The sequence below is a fragment of the Varanus komodoensis genome, unplaced genomic scaffold, assembly GCF_004798865.1.
Source record: "Varanus komodoensis strain SLA01 unplaced genomic scaffold, ASM479886v1 scaffold14_1, whole genome shotgun sequence".
NCBI classification, from domain to species: Eukaryota; Metazoa; Chordata; class Lepidosauria; order Squamata; family Varanidae; genus Varanus; species Varanus komodoensis.
In genome coordinates this window covers 12,896,579-12,916,989 of record NW_025335438.1, presented here as the reverse complement: position 1 = coordinate 12,916,989, position 20,411 = coordinate 12,896,579, and positions in this window count along the sequence as shown.

Genomic DNA, 20,411 nt, shown 5'->3' with positions numbered 1-20,411 from the left:
AAACGAAAAAAGTCAAGCAACTTCGAACTGGTAAGACACACACACACACACACACACTTCTCTACCTTCCAGCTTTTGGGGCTACTGGCAAATTTTGCTAGGAATTTCTGTAATGTTGGGTGGTGAAACTGGCAAACTTGACAATCCCAACCACTTTTGTTTGTGGGTCTGCCCCACTGCTGACAGAGGATTGTATCCAGGGCTATTCCTACTTTGAGCAGACCCACTGAATGACCCAGACTGAAAATGGGTAAAATGTTAGTCTTACACTGGATACAACCCAATTGCACTTCCTTGCAAATAAATAACTTATGATGAGAAGTGGAGCAGTTCCAAAAGCAATTGTGGGGTGGGATCAGTATTCCAACAGAAGTCTGGGGAAGGAAATAAGATCAAAATATCTGCTGGGTACACATATGGTGTCCACATGTCCTTCTACTGTTAGAACTGGCAGCCAAGCTGATTCAGTCTGTGGGATAACCCACCACGAGCATGATCCTGGCTCAGAGTGTGGTTCAGCTTGATCTTTCTGTCCCACCAAATCTCTCTCCCTTGCACACATGTATATTTTCCATAATTGATCTTGCTGTATCTACCATTCCTGCAACCTGGCATTCCAATGGCTTTTGAAATGCACCCAGGATCAGACCTCCCCAAAAAGTAATAGGGAGGCAGAGGCCAAGCGGTTGTCTATCCTTTTATGACTCAGGGGTCCCTAGCCAGTTAATGCCTGTGAATGTTCCCTTTAGCTTTTAAAATGCCCCCAGTGCAATTTCTTGTGAAACACACAAGTGGAAAAGAGTAGGATCACCCTGCTCTGTGTGCTTGCATCAGTAGCAGAGACAGAAACCCTGTGCCAGTCTACTGCAACCACAGAAGCAGGATGCAAGATGCTGCAAATCCATCTCTTCTGAGAGGTGGTGGTGGTTTTTAAACAGGGATTTTGTGTGTGCTGGCATGACCATTTCGGTTCTCGCTCTTTGGAGCCACTTCTGCACAATCACTTCTGTCTTCCTTGGTGTGACACAGCCCAAACCTTGCCAGAGATGCATCATCACCCCCCTCCTTTCCCTTACCCAGCCCCCGCCTGTGAGTATCAAGCTGCATTTGGATTCCAAGAGGGAGGAGGGCAGTGTTAGCAGCATTTGGTTCCTGCCACCAAGCAGTGCTCAGAGGACAAGGATGAATGCAGATTGTTAAACCCCATTCAGTTGCAGTGCTGGCACAGTAGTCTCAGAGAGAGCAGCAACATTGTGTTTGAAGACCCAGCTGCTTTCTCTATAGCAGGAGCAGCGTTGTAATCAAAAGCACTCTTTAGCCCTCCATTCTCCAGTTGCTCTGAGCCCAGCATCAGGCTGAGCTGGAGTACATCCATTTCTCTACAGTCAAATCCACCACCCCCACCTCACAACCAAAAGGAACTGAGGAAGTTTCCTAAAACGCCTGCTTAGAAAATTGAAACTGATTTCAGCTGTTGCAGAGAAGTGAGAAACATGGGCAGGGTGTTCTGTATAGGAAAGATATTAGTGAAACCCCATGCTCGGGGCCAAATATGACTGAAGTCCATTTAAAATGCTTCCTAGACTGAGAAAAGCTGGTCAGTAGAGAGGGTTCAGTCATAACCTGTTCCACACAAGAGTTGGTTTGATGGTGCTGGATGAGATGTGTGGTTTTCACAAGACATTGTTTAAGATCCAAACATAAAGAACTGCCATGGTTCCTAGGGAAACTTCAGAGCCACTAGAAAAGTATTAGGATGGTACAGACTTTAAACAGGAATTTCATGCTTACTTCCCTTTAAGTTTACAACAATGCGCTCTACATGATGCTGCCCTGGCAGTGTGTTTGGAAACTGCCAAGTGTAGTAGCCAGATTGCGTTGTGGCACATTTGTTGATCCTATTCTGTCAGTCTTGCATCAGCTGCACATTCTAGGGACTTGTTCTTATTTATAAATCCCTAAAAAGGTTTGGGGCCAGAATATCTGAAACACCACTACCTCTCATATGAATGTGCCTGTTGTTAAAGATTTACTTCTGAGACCCTTCTGTATGACTCACCAGCAAGAGAGATTAGATTGCTGAGAAATAAGAACAGGACCTTCTCTGTGCTGGCACCCTGATTGTGGAATTCTCTCCAAGAAGAGATTGGCCTGACTCTGTCTTCGTTTACTTGTAGATAGCTATTATCATTTTATCAGTTCACATGGTTTTTGAGTACTTTTAAATAGAGAGTACTAGTCCCTCTCTATTTTTAAAAAGTAATTTTCCTCATGTTCTTACATTTGCTGTTTATGATGTTTTAAGTTCCTCAATTGTTTTTAGGGGCTTAAATTGAAAGTCACCTTTGGGTGACTTGGGGTGTCTCAGAGATTATTGTATAGGATCATAATTCTATGCAGGTTTAGGCAGGGGGAAAAGTCCTACCGTCCCCTGTGTTTCCCAGTTAGCACGTTACATAAACAATGAAATAAAATTCTGCCACTGAAGCACCCATTGTAATGAAGCACCCATTGTAATGTGGTGTAAAGATCATGCCATGGTGAGGCTTTTTATTGTGCAGTCATCTTACCTCATGCACAGAATTGTAAAGGGGTTCAGATATCATCATTTTCTATTTCTGATCCTTTTATATTTTCCTACTGAGCTTTCTGTCTTTTTTCTTACCAGGGTGCTTTCAGACAAACAGCTCCAATCCAAAAGCATTGTGCAGCTGTTCTGTCTTTTCTCCTTAATGATTTTCTTTTTCAGTAAGAAAAAAGATGCAAGAAATATTGGGAAAACACAGGAAGGTTACATATGAAAGACAGCATCATCAAGGTCCCTGTAAAATTCTAGATTTAGAAGAAAACATTTCTGCAATAAAAACCTTGTCTGTAAATGCAAAATTTTAAAAAGTGAAAAGGTGAGTGGTTGCATGATGCCTTTGGCCTGGAGCTAGGAGCTGGCTGCCTGGATACACCCAAACTTACATAGAACATCATTACAGAGGGGTAAGCTGATACCTTCACCTTGCTAAGGAATGCTAAGGAAGCCAATGGTTCCCTTCTGAACATCCTAGTTCTCTTAAACTGGTATGAAGATTACTATGCATATTTCATCAGCCATGAGGAAATGATCTATGGACATGGGCACTCACACACATACATATTATGCAGATGGATATTGGGGGTGGGGGGCTGGGGTGTCTGTGGTTCCTCGTCTAGACAGCTTGCAGAAGGCAAATTGTCAAGAGAAACCAGAGGCATAAAGGATCGTTGGCTGAGAAGGGGGTATTTGGTGATTTACACACCTAGTTCTTCATTTTTGCCCCTCCCCTTTCGTTCCCACTGAAGCGCACATTTGGCACTTTGTGGGTCATGAATGAAAAGTTCCATTGATTTCAAGTGGTCTGTTCTAAATATAACTAAATTTGGATCCAGTCAATCCTCCAAAAGAAGTTCACACACCCAAGTGGGATTCTTGGAGTGGATCCACAGGAAATGGTGGAGCAATGGTGCTTCTATCATAGCACTTTCAACCCTCTGAAAAATCATGGTCTGCCTGGTCTTGAAAGAAGTCTTGACTACCACTAAGCAGTCCCACACCAAGCTGCTCATACACACAGTGAAGTGAGCCAGGCAGATTTTGGATGTCACAAAAGGCCAGAAATTACCACTGATAGGCAGAGCAATCCAGTGGGGAGGGAAGAATGAGGTAGGGGAACTGCTTTTGTCAGCACACTGTCAGATCATATTGCAGGCCAGAATATGGTGCAGACACTGCTTTTTTCCTTGTTATTTGGTATAGAAGCAATTTTTGAAATGCATATTGTCATGAAAGACCCCATAGCCATGTCCCCAAAATGTAGGTAGTTGTCTTATTTAATAAGGTTTTAAAGTTATCGAATAATTTTATCTTAAGCAGAAGGAAGTGGACAGACTTGCCTTTCTGTCCACTGAGGAGAAGATCCCTCTAATCCTTTAGCTCTGGGATCCCCACCCAGTCTCCATAGGATTGCAGACTTGATGTATTATTCCTGGAGTTTTTCCCTAAGGTATGGCACATAAGGGATTTTTTGCTTTTGGTGCCAAAATATCCTGACTAGCCTTGGCTACTGTGACCTTGACTTGGCACTGAGGCAAGGAGAAGTAAGCAGAAACATGCCTTTCCACACCTGGCTTTGTTCATTTTAAGAACCTGATCTCAGGTGAGAGGTGAGTGTTGTTGTTGCTAGTGAATAACTTGCAGCCAGAGTCCTTATGCATCTACTGCAAATCACATGGAGATATAATAGTAAATCCTAATCTAATTCCTACTCTTGGGAGGCACATTTCATATCTGTCAGTTTTTGAGAAACAGGAAAACACACTCAGAGCAAAGGGCTTGTGGAAAACAGATTTATCCTCTGAAATTAACTAAACTATTTTCAGCCTTCTGCCAGGGTATTTTTCCAGTCTTTTCATAATACATAGAATGCCTCCTTCTTCAGAAGACAACCTGTTTCTTAGGAGTGAAAAATTCTCTTTTAGAAAGTGAAATAGCTCAAAACATGTTTGGTAAATTAAAAGCAATATTTTCACAGCTTATCGTAACTAAAATGTGCTGTGGAACTTTTGAAGTGTATCACATAACCATAGAGCTCCCTCCTGAACTGAACAATTGAATGTGAATATAATCATCTTGGTTCTGTGTGCAGATGATTCTCTTTCAGAGTCCGGGAGGCAATATTGCAGAGCTGCCATTGCCCACACTACATATGTTCATTTTCCCCTTGACTTGCCATGGCCTCTGATTCAACTGGATTTGCAAATTCTTGCAGATGTCAAGGCTTATGTGGGAAAAGCCAAAACAAGTTCCCAGCAACAGGATCAGTACTGCTGCAATAGAAGTGTGGGCAGCTGTCAGGCATCTATTGGGCACCATTGATAAGTAGCCCATTTCCCACCTATCTCTTCATGTCACAAACCTTTAGAAAAAATCCTATAGCAAAGAATATCATGTCCACTTTCTGGGTATGTGCATATCCTCTGTTATCAAGTAACCCTTCAAAAGAAAAGGAAAAATAGCTATGCACTATCAAACAACAGTGTTCCACCATTTCAAATTGATTTCAGAAGAAAATATGGAAGAAAATATTGAAGTATATTGAAGTTTTTGCATGCTTAATTCTTGCGTGCAAAAACAATGAAATTTTGTAGGATTCTTCCACAATTTAATTGGCACAATTTCTATTGCTCCAGTCTCAAAAATGCAAAGGAACTTGGCATGAAATTAACTGGACAAGCAGTTTGATAATTTAGAAGTGCATAATCAAGTATACCACATAGCATTCAACTCAATGGGTTAGTTTCATATTTGGACATATTTAAAATTGAGCCATGGAAGTCACTGAGACTCGGGAAACTCATGAGCACTGTAAGCCCCATTGCTTCAATGAGCCTACTCTAAGTATGATTTAAACTGATTCAACAAATTGGTACTCAAGCTCCACTAGGCAAGACAAAAAATATTGGAAAAAGCTGTACAATTATGGAGGACAGTGCTTTTCCCTTCCTGCCATCCTATGAATGAGGAGAGAACTGTCCTCTACATTTATATTATATTACATTTACAGTACAATAATAGTCTGTACTATTATTGTGAATTCATGCAATGGATGATAAATTTTTAGCAACTTTCAAAGTCATTAATGGTAATTCCAGTTGGACTAGTAAACTTATAGTTTAGTGGTGATTGCTGAGGGATCCATCAGACAAATATCTCATGATAGCATTGGAGCAATTTATATCCATTGGTTGTTTTATGGCTGGGTGTATTTTAGAACAAGAAAGAACTGGGTGTAAACTTTTAAATTATGTGTTAAGTCACAAAGCAATTAGATCTCCAAATGTAGCCATGTGAATTAGCCCTTTGTCTCTTTTCAGCACCACCTGAACATTGTTCTGTTGGATCAATGTCTGAGCTCTGAGAAAGCAGTTAGGTGAGGCAGCATTTATTCAGAGCATGTTCAACATCTAAGGGGGTGACAGGCGGAATAATTGGGAGATTCTAGGCTAGAAATAAACAGCTGGATAAATCAGAAGTGTCTTCTCTCTGAGCTGTTACCATACTAAATCTATAACATGCCAAGGTCAGGTTCTCCTTAATTAGGAGAGTTTAGAGATGGAATAACAGGAATGTTCTCACTTAGCCCAGAGAATTCTATACAGTATAATTCCTACAGTCTAAAACCCAGTGCTACCTACATCATTTTACCCCATCAATGCATTTCTTTTTCTTAGCTGCAATCCTATATATGCAGTCCTAATTCCCAGCCTATATGCTCTCTGAAGCATGCTGAGAATTGTGGAGCCTTTTTTTTTCTTTTTTCTTTTGGCATGGGATTGCATCCTTAAAGAATTTTGTTAAAGACACTTAGAGGATAACTGCAATCTTTTGCCAAAATTTCATAGGCACAGATTAATTCAATATCTGCTGTAGAAAGAAGTATGCCCCTTGATAAATGGTTTTTATGAACTGAAACTTCTCATGAACATTTTAAATTACAAATAATCACAGTGTGCATAGACACCCATGCACAAAGAATACAGCCATCAGCTATTTCTCATTCCTCATATGTCAGCTGCTTTTGTGCGCATACTTGCTCCTGGACAGTGTCACTGATTTAACATTTAGCTTGGTAAACCTAACGTAAAGCTATAATTATGCTACAAGATGCTGCAGTTTTATCTATCTATCTATCTATCTATCTGTTTGGTTTGATACCACCTGAATCTGAAGTTCTCTGGGCACTTCCCAACAATCAAAAATTAAATACAAGAAGATAAAATATAAGATAAAGGATTAACACTGTAGAATAGAATAAAATAAAATAAATAAAATATAGCAACACTTGGCAGCAGTGTTGAAAAATATAGTAAGGGTGCATTCCAGTGGGAATGCCAGTAAGTCTCCTCATTCAGGGGATTAAAAGCAGCCCCCACACTCCCCTTGCCTTGCAACTCAGTAGATGGCTGATTTTGGCAATGAGCTGTTATAGACAGGGAGGAAAAGAGGCTGGAGCACCATCAGGATGTATCATCTCCTCCCATCCCCATCCCCAAAACTTCCTCTTTAGCTCCCTTCCAAAGTCAGTCTTGGAGCCAACCCAGTTCTGTCCACTCCAGGTGCAAGGAAAGGGGAGGATGAGCCAAGTGCAGAGTCCCAGCTCCAAAGTCAGAGCTCTTTTCCATCCTTTGGAGCTGCGAATCTACATGATCTTACGATCTTCTAGATGCTGTCTTGGGGACATAGGATCACTCTGTAACAAAATTAAGAGTGCAACCCTATGCATGTTTAGAAAGAAAAAGTCCTACAACTCACAGCATTCCCAAGGCTGAATGCAAAAGTTATTCCTTAAAACAACAGAAACTGAAAGGCTAACATGCCTGGAAAAATAACAATGTCTTCTTCACCTGGCAGCAAAAAGCAATGTAGCTGCCAAGTTAAGAAAGATCCTTCCATTTTACTCTTTCCTATCTGGTTCAAAATGTTTCCCTCACTTCTTCCAATATTGCAATTGTTTCTTTGTATTTTGCAATAGGCCATGATAGTAACATTGAAATAAAACAGAAACCAAAACAAGAGAACAAGTTAGGCTAGACATATATTTCTCACAAAGCAGCTGTGTAATTTCCTAGCAGACATCATGGACAGGGCTACTATGTTGGGCTAATAATCACACAAGAGTTCTGCTATGATATCCTGACCTGAGAGATGATACATAAAATGAATTTCCCCTTGATACCACATACATAAATGCATAATGTGTGAGATTCTCATGTTGTTCACAGCTACAAACACAAAATTGTTCCAATCATGTTAAACCCCAGTGCCACACTTCCCAACAGGCAGAGTGCATCATCAGAAACCTGAGTTCAGTAAGTATGCGATCTATGCATGTTAAGATAGGGGAAAAAAGGCCCAGTCTCAGAATGCTCTGGCCCTCAAACTCTTATGAATCAGAAGGTGAGTCAGTGTTCTAAATTAATTTGCCCTAGAATTATTACTTTTGTTCTTAACAAAGCAGGGTGAGGAACGAGAATCATTAATGAATCCCCCTTTTTTGCCTGCATCCTGATCAAAGATCCAGTAATTCAGGATGGGACAACATCCAGAAGACAGAAAGGTCTTCACAGGCATATTTCCTTGCCAATTCATTTTTGGTTTTGGTTTTAATTACACATTTGTAGGTGGTATTTATATGTTCGAATGTTGAAAACATTTGCATGTCCTTTATCTATTGCATTATAGGAGGTAAGCATTTATTCTTCCAATGCTGTGACATATGAGTCTTTTAGCTCTTAGATGGGCCCTCAGAATCCATTTGTGAAGAAGGATTAGCACATCCTTCACACAAGATTTTTCCTAGGGTTTTTTCTCTCTGCCTTTCCCTGTGTTCTTATATGTTCCATTACCCAGTACAAGGCTGCACTGTAGGATAGAGCAGAACTGTAAAAACAAATGAAGCTTCTGTAGAAAATGATGGTGCCATCCAGGAAAATATAATTTTTTTCCATTCTCTGAAAAAAGCCAGGCAAATGACTGGAATGACAAGAGAGGCACCAGAAGAAAATTATATTGTGCAAAGGCCTCACAAACTTCTGTGAGTCAGGGATCACAAGTGCACAATAAATGTTTTGTGTTGAGAAGGTCCAATCATGTTTCACAGCAGCCTATTTCTTTTTTTCACAATCACCCTCTTTTGCTCACCGCAAAAATTTCTTTCATTGTTCAGCTATGGGCAGCCCCATCAAAGTTCCCCAGTGGCACATTGGAGGGGCTGCTCAACTCTGTGTGTGTGTGTCTGTGTGGGTTTTTTTTTTTTTTTTTTTTTTAATTGTGGCCATTTGAAGTTTGTTTTGGGAAGTTTGGGGTGGGGGTGCCTGATGCCAAAATGCAGCAGCTATCTACCCAGGACATTGCCCCAGCTGAGGTTCCAAATCCATTTTCTTTTTCTGTGGTTCTTAGTCTAGACAGCTTGCAGAAGGCAAATTGTCAAGAGAAACCAGAGGCATAAAGGATCGTTGGCTGAGAAGGGGGTATTTGGTGATTTACACGCCTAGTTCTCATTTTTGCCCCTCCCCTTTCGTTCCCACTGGAGTGCACATTTGGCACTTTGTTGTGTGCCTCTAGCTGCGTGGGAAAGTGCAAATGTGCATTCCACATACACTTTTTTTTAAAGGAAAAGGAGTTTTGACAGCTTTGAGCACGTGTTTTCTTGTGCAGAGAGTTTGTGGGAGATTTATGCTGCCTTTGCAGCAAGATCCTCATCTTGTTTCCCCCCCTTCCTTTAGTCCCTATCAGGGTGCACTTTTTGCACTTTGCCCCCAAGCATTTACGTGTTTAGGAAAGTACAAAAGTCACTTCCCATTTTTTCCTGGGGCTCTTGGTCCTTTAGAAAGGGGCTGTGAATAGAAACTGGGGTTTGAGACTTGGACATACAAAGACATTTGCCCCAGTTCACAACCAGCCACTTCCTATTCAGAACCCCCAGCATATTGTCAGAACTGTTAAAATCCCTTTTCATTTGCAAAAAGAGAGGGATACACACTTGCATTCCCCCAAGCACAAGAGACTGGGGGGGGGGAGGGTGTAAAATGTGCCCACTGACAGAAACTAAATGGGAGAGGAGCAACAAAAGATCCCTTGCACCTTTGGATTCTCTTGGCAAATTGCCTTTTATGAGCCATCAGGAGGAATCAAAGATGAGGGAAGGAAATTCTTTGGTGCCTCAGGATGCCTTGGTGGCAGACATGCCTCCCACCCCCAGACAGAGCCCTAGCTGAGGCTTCCATTTCCTGCAGTTGTGCAATTGTGAAAGATCACATAAACTGCAATATAAAGTCGTCAGGGCAGGGGATTGTGCAAAATTATGTGTTGACATTTTTAAAAAAATGCTGGGTAAGAGCAGGCAAACCCTCAAAGGTATTGGTGAGGCACTTTGAAAAAACTGCTCATAGCTGTCACAACTAGATTCTTGGATGGGGGTGGGGGGGGAGTAAAGCGGGGAAACACAGCAAGCATAAATTGGAATGTGGCTGCAGTGGGGAATGGGGATAGTCAGTGCCAGCTTCCTTCAAGCACCACAAGGTACTTTGGAGGCAGTTGGTGCTGCTGCCTGCCCAGTAGCCCCATGGCAAGGGCAGAAAGGGTTTTTCTGCCACTCTTATTGTGAGATTTGCTAGCTGGTTCCCAGTACCCACAGAAGGGTCAGTCATCCAAGTTCAGATGACATGACAGCCCATCATGGGTTCAACAATAGGCAGAATGCCTATAGATTGTTGTGGTGGCTTGCCTCCCATGCATAAGCCACGCTGGGGAAATTGCTGCAGGTTTGCAAGACATAGCAACCCATCACGGATAGCAAACCACAAGGTTGTTGTGGCTCAGGTGAGGCAGTATGTTCCAGTTGTTACAGGCAATTGTCTTTTGTTTCAAATACCTAAAGTTTTTCCAAAAACAAAAAAATTCGCACTGAGTGCAAAGACATATTTAATGCCAAATCTAGTCTGGCCCCATTTCCCAAAGCTGTGAACCACAGATTTCAGTCCATGAACACAGCAAGAAGTCACCTTGCCCAGGAGAGAACTTCCCTGTGGATGGCACTCCTAATGAAGCAACTGCCTTCTGTATTCACAGATGGCTCTCTCCACAAAGCAGAGTGCTTCTAGTCTAGCATCAGCCATGCTGTTTTCATGGAGCTAATTGCTCATCTGGGACTCTTTATCTCCAACAGTTCATATTCTTGTAATTGATGTTTTACATCATGATCTTATTTACTGTAACTGGCATGGCACCAATATTTCAAGTACAGTAGAAGTTGCCATCTGATTCCCCATTGAAGGACCGGACTGCCTTGAATTGTTAGCAGGTATTAATACTAACACAGAGATTGATTAGATGTTCATGTTGTTGCTTGACTTTTACTAATTCAGCTTCAATGTGGTTAAGGAATAAATTGGTGCAGGAGCCATCTCTGCCCATTAAGAAGTTTGGTGTTTTTAAGTTTATTTATTGCTTTAAGTACATTATTTCTCAAGTCATATAAACATGCTTTTTTTGTCATAGAACGCACCGGAACAGAGTTCCGGCACCTTTTTTCAACGGATTTTCCAAGTTTTAAAAGTAACTTTTCCACGTGGACTTTAATCACCCTGTCCAGTGTAGCATGTCGGTGGCAAAATCATTAAAATGGTGCATGCGGGCTGCTTGTGTGTTGAATCCGATGCATGCGTACTTCGTCTGAGCTGGTTGTGACGGCGCTGCTCAGCTTGTGACTGGTTGTGTGGTTGCGCGCCGAGTGCTTACTGCGGGTGGCGACCGTTATGTTTCGTTACCCAACTGACGTGTGTGGGTGTGTGTACAGTGATTGACTACGTGCGAAAGTTAAATAATTTCATGAGTTCCGGCACCATTTTTCTTACAAAAAAAAGCACTGCATATAAATGATACCAAAGTATCAAGTAATTACAGGGAGTTCTGCTTAGGCTTGATACCACAGGCATGAAAATATCACAGATGCTTTTTTCTTCCTGGGTCACATAAACACTGCAAATATTATCCTTCTTACCAGAATTTGTCTGTATAATATCTATTTTACTGCTTTATAAATAAGAGGTGGTCCTCACTTGCCCCAAGCTAAGGTGTAGGACATATATGTGATGGTATGGGAAATGAAGAAGCGTGAGGTCAGGCCACATGCAACTGCAGTTTATATGCAAAGATAACATTTGAATCAAGTATGAAAGTCAGACGCCCCAATAATGATTAATTTGTTGAATTGTTTCTTACATATAAGACCTGCAACAAGAAGTTGCCCTTTATCCTCATCTCATAGTGGTTCTAGTTACAAAGTGCTGGAACACTTGGTAACTAGCTCCCAGATTGTTAGCTCTTCTCTCAAACTTGTTAGCTCTTCTCTCAAACTCCCTGGATTTGGACTGCTTACTGACCTTCCCTTTTGATCTGAAATTTCCTTGAGTTCTGTCCTTACAATTCTGAAAGTAGGATCATAAGTGACCATAACCAGTAATCAAGATGGCACATTGCATTTCCAAGCAATTCAGAATCACAAGCACAATTGAAAGCCAACACTTTGGAACCCCAGTTGTGAGTTTCCTTTTCCATAACAACTGAATAAGACTATTGTAATTTCATATTTTATTTGCTAGAGATTGTGATTGTTTTTTGTTCTCATTCAGACAACACTGCCACTGATTGTAAGCAAAGTCTTTTTTGGAAACATTCATAAAAATCAAATCTGCTGCCTGTGACCACCTCAAGTTGGATGTCAATCAACAACAGCCTTTGCTGATTTCCCCAAGAGTTTTTCTGAAACAACTGAAGATCTGAATTTGCTGATTTAAAAAAAATGCTTCCAGCACTTTCTCCCCAGAGTTCACACTTATTTATGAGGCCTGCTGTAAATTCAATTCAGGATGAGTTTGTCTGTTCAAGGCTTATGGGACTTCAACCATGTGCCTCTTGTGTACATCTCCCAAAGGGATGAAGAGGCCTCTTGTGCTGCTTAAATATCTTGTTACAAATACTTCATTAGAAACTACATCACAGACCATGTCAATCTGGTCTACTCTTTCTTGCCAAGAAGTAAAGACTTTCAAGCTGTGCATTTCTTACCATCAACTTTCCAATCTGTTTTTGGAATCTCAATCAGTTCTTTAAGGAATGCAAATGTAGCATCTCCCTTTAGCCATGAAACTAGCTACTGGGAAATGCACCTGCATAATCTTTGCCTGATCATGCATGTATTGTAACAATAATAAGCACTAGAAGGACAATGTACTGTACAGATAGAGACTCAAGGAGGCATGGACCCTCTTGGTCTTTTAACAACCCATGTCAATCAATAGCACAAGTACAATTGGATTAGAACTGGTGATGAGCAAACTTACCCTGAATGAATTTTGTATTTACTTGAAAAATAACAATTTGTTTTTGTGAGCTCAGATGAGAGCAAGATGAAATCTTATTCTTTGAATAAGAGTTTGTGCACGCTTGCCATATTTTGGTGCATCTTGGGAACTGTAGTTTGAAATTGCATTGTATAGCCTGACATCATGCAATATCATGTTGCTGTGGTTGCTGCTGTTATGTTACATTTATACCCTTTTCTCCATTTTATCCTCACAAGGTAGGTTAGGCTGAGAGTCCATGGCTGTCACCAAGTCACCCAAAGTCGCCAAATGAGTTTCATGACAGCCTGGGGATTAGAACCTGGATCTCCCAGGTCCCAGATTAACATTTACCTTCTATGTCACAGTATCCCTGATTCGTTGTTTTCATGAAGTGAAAACAACCTGAGTGATGATGTCATGTGATGTTTGCCTGCCAACAGTATGAAGATGGCCCTTTGCAAATATCTTCTTCTTACAAAGTCAGAAGCAGCTAAGGAGACTGCTTCAAGTAAGGTTTTTTGTAGGAGTTAAGTGTAGGATAACTGAACATTTGGAGAGGCATGCTCCCAAACTTGAAATCAGTTCTGAACTTAATAGTGAATCCAGAATCCATTGATACAAAGGTGAACATACAAGTTTCAGCTAACAAGCCAACTAATTATGAAGTTCAGCAGCATCACTATTAGAACCAGTGTTTGCCTATGGACAGAGTTGGAAACTGGAAGCCATGAGCTTTACCCTATCCACCATGGACTCATCAGGGGATCATGGGCTATCCAGTCAAACTCTGGCTCCACCCACTGGTGTAGAAGTAATGAACTAGAGCAGGGGTCGGCAACCTTTAACACTCAAAGAGCCATTTCGACCCATTTTCCACACAAAAGAAAACACCGGGAGCCGCAAAACCCTTTTGACATCTAAAATGAAGATAACACTGCATATATCATTTTTTACCTTAATGCTATGTATATCTTCATTATGATTTAGCTGCAGCTCTTGTTCAGTCACTAAAAACTGTTATTTTTAATCTTACATTATAAACTAGTAGGACTCCTTTCATATATTTTGAATAGGAGAACAGCTTCCTGAAGAGTGAAAGTCAGTGCTAAAGGGCTGCATGCGTTAAACAGCAAACCCCATAAGTTTGTCAGCAGTAAAAGCAAATGAATCTACCCACGTACCATTAAACGTTCAGTTTTCTTCAGAAACTTTTCTTTTCTTCGGATTTATCCATGATTGGAGAGGGGGAAAGCTCAGTAAATCAACACTGGTTGCAGATATAGGTGTGTTTAGTGACTGATTAGCAGATAAACAGTCAAGTGCTGTGAATTGTGACAGGTCCCAAGCACAGCTTTTAACATTCAGATGAAGGAGATTACATTGGGACAAAGAGGACCTTTTCAGCAGCATTTCGTGTAACATGAGAGCCTGCAGGAAGCTTGTTTAGCAGAGGAATGTAGTGATTTACTTAACTAGCTGATTTACTTAACAAGCTAGCACTGCATTCCTGAGTGGAGCTTCGAGCAGATCAGAGGGGTTCAAGAGCCACATGCAGCTCCGGAGCCGCAGGTTGCCGACCCGTGAACTAGAGCATACTGAAAGGCAGGAAAAGAAAAGTTGTGTTAAAATCTAATCTTAATCCCCCGAGGAATCTAGAAGCAGTGGGTTTAAAAGCCTCACGTAAAAGAATCATTCATTGTGGCAATAGAGTGCAAGAACAGGATGTCCACTAATCAATGAATTTATGAAAGCTGACCAACTTACCTAGGCATTTCACCTAAAGCCATCCACAAGGTAATAAAAACTGACCTATGAAAAGAAACATACACCCAGTAATAGCAAAGTCACTCTGGCACTTAGACAGCTGCACTCTGCTCTTATTTTCAGATGTGCCATTTAGTTAGTGCTTAATCACCAGCACTGCTTTTCTTTTGGAACAAGTAGCCTGTGGGATAGACTCCCAACCTAAATCAAAGCAGTGTTGCACTATTACTCATTTGCCTGCTTCTCAGAAAGCCCCATTTTTATTTCTGTACTAAATGAAACCGTTTCCTGGGGTTGAACCTGTTCCTTTCATTGTGGGAGGAAAAATGCATCTTACATGGGGTTCTTTTGTCCTGAGTTGTATATTTCTCTTCTCCATACATAGAAACATAGAGATACAGAGACATATGTCTCTGACTTGATCTCCTGGGCCATCTAGTCTGACCCCCAGCTCCAGCCAGCTCTGCTCATGACATACCTACCATGTGCATGACCAGCCTATCCTTGAATACCCTCACCAATGGGGCTTCAACCAACATTTGGCATATTCTGTTGTCAAATAACAAGGTGCTGCTGTGGTATGCCTGCAGCATGGCAGATTGGCAACTTTTCACAAAGCTTTTGTCCCAGTTTGAATGTTAATAGCTGACTTTTTGTGTTCTAAGAAAACCCACAAAAATGGCTGGAAAACATAGAAGCAGCTCTGGAGGATGAAGATGCCAATAAAAGCATCCACACACTTTTGTGGGAGAGGGATCATGAATGCATAAGAAGTGCTTCATGTAAAGAAGCCCCTCTCTCAATTTTTCTAGAACTTGCTGTTCTGATGAAAAGAATATGCAAAGTAGCATGAAGTGGTCCCATAATTAAAGGCACAAATGAACAACTCAACAGACCATCAGAATAATGATATTGTACTAAACCAAATGTGCATTAACTTATTAAAAGATGAAAAGTTTACTTCAAATAAATGTATTTTATACATGCACCCTAATATTTCAAGTATGTATCTTAAGCAATATGCATGACATTGCTTAAAGGACAAAAAGTAGCAACTTGGTGGTAGCAAACAGAAGTGTTGGGACACACTAGGCAAATTCTATTTCTTTCTTTGTCAAAACTGATAATTGGTAATAACCTTTGTCTCGAGGACATAAGGGCTCTATTTAACAATACAAAAAACATGCAGTGAGGGAGTTATTCCTCTTTTCCCCTTAATTTAAGGAATTATTTGCGATTTTCACTTTTTAAAAATCTATTTTGTTTCTTTAAGCACTTAAGCAATTGCAATGGCAGTTGATCTTGATTTCATTATATAAAGCTATCAGGTACCATTCTTTTGAACAAGTTGCAGCTTATCTTCGCCTGTTCCTGCAGGCACGGTTTGAATATCTGTGGCATGAAATTATGAAGAAAGTCTTACAGAACTTTAATTAGACATGAACTTTAAACGCTTGCTGTATCCCTTTGCTAACACAGAAAAAATTGAGAATGGCATAGTATTAGCAAAAATTTTTACTGAAGCAATTCTGTATCTTTTAAACATTCAGGAAATAATCAAGGATGAAAGCAAATTTTATAATAGTAGCCTCAGATTGCTGAGGCAAACTATCCCTTTATCCTGTTATGTTTGTTATTTCCTTTTAGTTTGAGCGTGGTAATTGGGAGGACCGAGTTTGGCTGTCATCCACAAGAAATAGAAAATAATGGTTTTGTTCTGAAGAAGCTGTAAATGAAGGGGTTTGACACAGATTGTGTCCAATTTATTACTACAGTATTATTTACTATACACTATATCATATGATCTGTGGTTTAAGACAACTTAGCACTGTTGACTAAAAACACTTCAGATGCAATTGTATGCATGTATAGACAGGAAAAAGTACTACAACTTCCAGCATTCCCTACTGCCTCCCCAGTGTCCTTCAGATCATTGTTACATTTATTTTTATGTATTATATTTCTGTCTCACATTTTTCCTGTACAGAATCCAAGATGACTTACATAACCTCCCCTCTTTTCCATTTTATTTCCCTCCTAAAAACCCTGTAAAAAGGATTAGGCTGAGCGTCAATGAGTCAGTGAGATTCATGACTGAGTGAACCCTGGGTCTCCCAAGTTCTAGTCCAGTACTTAAACTGCTTCACCATGCTAGTTCTCAGTGTTCATAAACAGAGAACCCTTGTGTCCTCAGCGGCATATGAGATTGATCATATGGATGAGTGCATGCTGTGTATCTGCTAGAGACAAAGTTTCTTCCAGTAGTCAGTTTTGTCAGAGATAAAATTTGCATAGCATGTCCCAACACTTCTTTTTGGTACCATTGTTCATGATACATATTTGGAATATTTGGATATATGCACCCTATACATTTATTTGGAGCAAAGTTTTTTACACTTTATTGGTGTATACATGTATGCATTTTAGGGTTTGTACTTATCTGATGGTCCTTTGGTTTGGTTTGTTTGATATGTTTATTCTTTTTAACACAGCTTCATATTCTTTGATAATTATTCATCTAATGCTAAGAGCAGGTGCAGTGTTTGCCTTCAGGATACAATGAAATAGAAACAAAGATAATAGTCTTTATTCTTAGGAATCTGTGAGTCTTCTAATATTTAGGAGACACAATAAGTGCCAAATTTGATGTGACGGTAGAGAGCTATGAGCAAGTTCCCCTGCTTTTTCCAAAAATGTTTTACTTGATTTTATACAGTGAAAAACAAATCCTGGAAACATTGGGGGGGTGGAGGGGGTAAAGGCATAATCCTATACATGTTTAAGCAGGGGAGGTGGGGGTCTACAACTCTAGTATTCCCTTGCCATTCTAGCTACGTAGCTGGACTAGATGCTCCCATCTTAAGTTGCACAAAGCATAAGGAGAGTTATAAGACAGCTTTCTCTCAAAACATGCATAGGATTGCACCTTAAATGAGCAATAAAATATGTCTCGTGCATCAACTGCAAAGTAGTTCATTTTTCCTGGTTAATATCTATATGGTAGGTGCTTTAAAATATTTAATCTGACACATGTCTGATGGAGCATCTGATGGCTTCTTCTCCAAATAATATAAAACCAGGTACATTGCAAGTACCACCTCCAACATGTTTCTTTTAGACCATTTACACATACTTAATTCATGGAAATTAAAGAGAAATTGAATTGCTTCATTGGCCATATAATAACAAGGGAATCTCAAACTGCCCTTGTTAACAAGAGACCTGCTGGTTCAGAATGAATTGTTAATTTACTTGTCATTCAGCTGTGAATTAATTTTTCATCTGAGCTGTAACAACAAACATTTTCTCTTCCTGCCCCAAAGGAAACATCTAATAAAAATGGTTGATAGCTTTGAGGGAGGCATGTGCATAGTCAAATTTAGAATTTCTCAAGCCTTGGTAGGGAGGAGTATTTAGAATAGTTCAAAGAGCTGTTTGGATATATAAATAACTACAGGGAGAATTTCTTGTTCATATTTTGATACTGTACCATTTTGCTTCAAGCTGTTGCCCTATTCTGAGGTGGACCTCTTAATATAATAAGAAGGGACCACAGCCCAGTGGTAAAGGAACTGTTTTACATGCAGAGGGTCCCTGGTTCAATCTTGGCATTTCCTGGGAGGGCTGGAAAAATCCCTGCCTGAAAAGCTTCTGCCAGTCAGTGTTGGCAATACTGGGCTGAATGGAGCCATGGCCTGACTCAGTATAAGGCAGTTTCCTATGTTCCTAAGAACACTGCAGCAAAGGGCAGAAGATAATACTGGGCAACTCAGTCTCATGGAAGTAACATCATCACAAAGGCTATTCAGAGTTTGGTAAAAAAGACCCCTATGCTTTCACTGAACTGATTTCATAACGGCAGGGCTGAGCCCTTTGTAGACACAATTCTATCAGCCTGCAATTCCTAAGTGCATGGAAGAGCTCTGTGTACACACAGTTCTGCCTTCATGAAGCCGTTTCAAAATCTAAGAGTGCAGGAAGTTGCTTTTTCCTGAGTCAGAGCACTGACTCATCTAGCCTAATACGGCCAACACTAATTGGCAGCAACACTTCAGCTTTCAGGTATGAATTTTTGCAGCGCTACCCAGGAGATGCTGGGGACTGAGCCCAGCACATTCTGCAGGCAACACCCGTGCTCCACTACTGAGCCAGAGCCCCTACCTTGTATGCATGCATGGCCCCAGATGACACATGTCCAGGAGGAACCTCAAAGTCAGTGGCAAGTCTAGAGGGTGTGGCCTCATTCTGCCATGATTCCATGTATTTAAGGGGCACAACCTAGGGATGTACTGAGGCCAACCCCAGTACCACCTGGCATGCCTTGTCTTGTTCCCAGGTAAGATGATCAGAGGTGTCCAGATGAGAGGTGTCCAGATTAACATGAGAAGTGTCTTCTGAACCAGGCTGTATTGTTTAGCAAATGCAGTCCCTGGGAACCCAACATTGTCCACAAATCTGGAATCTAACCGCTATCGAGGACATAACTGAAAAATATTGTGAGCACATTAGGCCAGTGCTTAAGCTTCAATAAGCTGGGGTCCAGGTTACCCAAAGAATTGTTGGGTAACCTGCCTGAACCCAGGAAGTGAGGTTGGTGGCCACTGATGACAGGGCCTGGGCAACCTGACTGTGGAATGAATTTCCCAGAAAGGTTTGCCCGGCACCTATCCTGTATTCTTTCAGGCACTAGATGAAGCCTTTTTTTATTTTACCAGTAATTTCAGTCTTTCATTCTCTGCAGCTTTAATTCGTTTACTATATTTTAAATCTTTGTACTGCTGCTAAGTTTAGTCTGGCTTTTACTTCTATATTATCCTATTATTCTAAACTTTGTGATTTTCATAGTGCAGTTTATGTTGTATGTTATGGTTTACATTGTTGTGAACTACCCAGAAATCTGTAACTATTGAGTAGTATAGAAATGTAATAAATAAGTAATTGTGACCAAATGCGAAATGAGGATATATTTAAACTAGATATAGAATTTGCCTGTATAGCCATCCAGAGCTGATAGTATATGATACGTTTAATGTTCTATATCTTAATTTCTTCATTAGTTCTTAGAGTTGTTCTGATTACCACACAATTCATTTTTACCATTGAGGTAAGAATGAATTACTTCTAGTCCATGCAGATGAGCTGACAGGAACAGTTCATGATACTCATATATCATCTACAAATGCTTTGTTCATGTTTCTGCCTGTGTGCAAAGCTATTCCCTGCATATTAACTTTTACAGTGATTTCTTAATCTTTTCTCTCCAAGATAATTTTTTGTCACACTACAGAATAATCCTAACCACTGTGGAAGATTGGCTAAGAAGACCAAGATGGGGTGGAAATGCCCCTGCACTGGCGGGGCACCTCTCGTGTGATGTTGGGATCAGCCTTAGGTCTGTGGACTCTTTCTCTCCCGACACAATCCCAGATCAAACTACTGAACGGCACCCAGTCGCATGTAGTTAATTTCTCTCCCAATGGAGGGATTAAAAAAAGTACCTCCATTTTAAAAGAAATGATGGAAATTGCCCCCCTCTCCTGCGCTGGTGCCAATAGAGAAAGTGGCAGATCCCCTGCACTGTATGCCCCTTCCCCCACCCTCGCTCAGCCATTTCTCATTTAGAATCATCCTGAGCTCTTATAACTGAATGCATCATACTTCTGATTAATCTATGTCTATGGATGCTTCAAGACAGTGAGTACTAGTGGCTA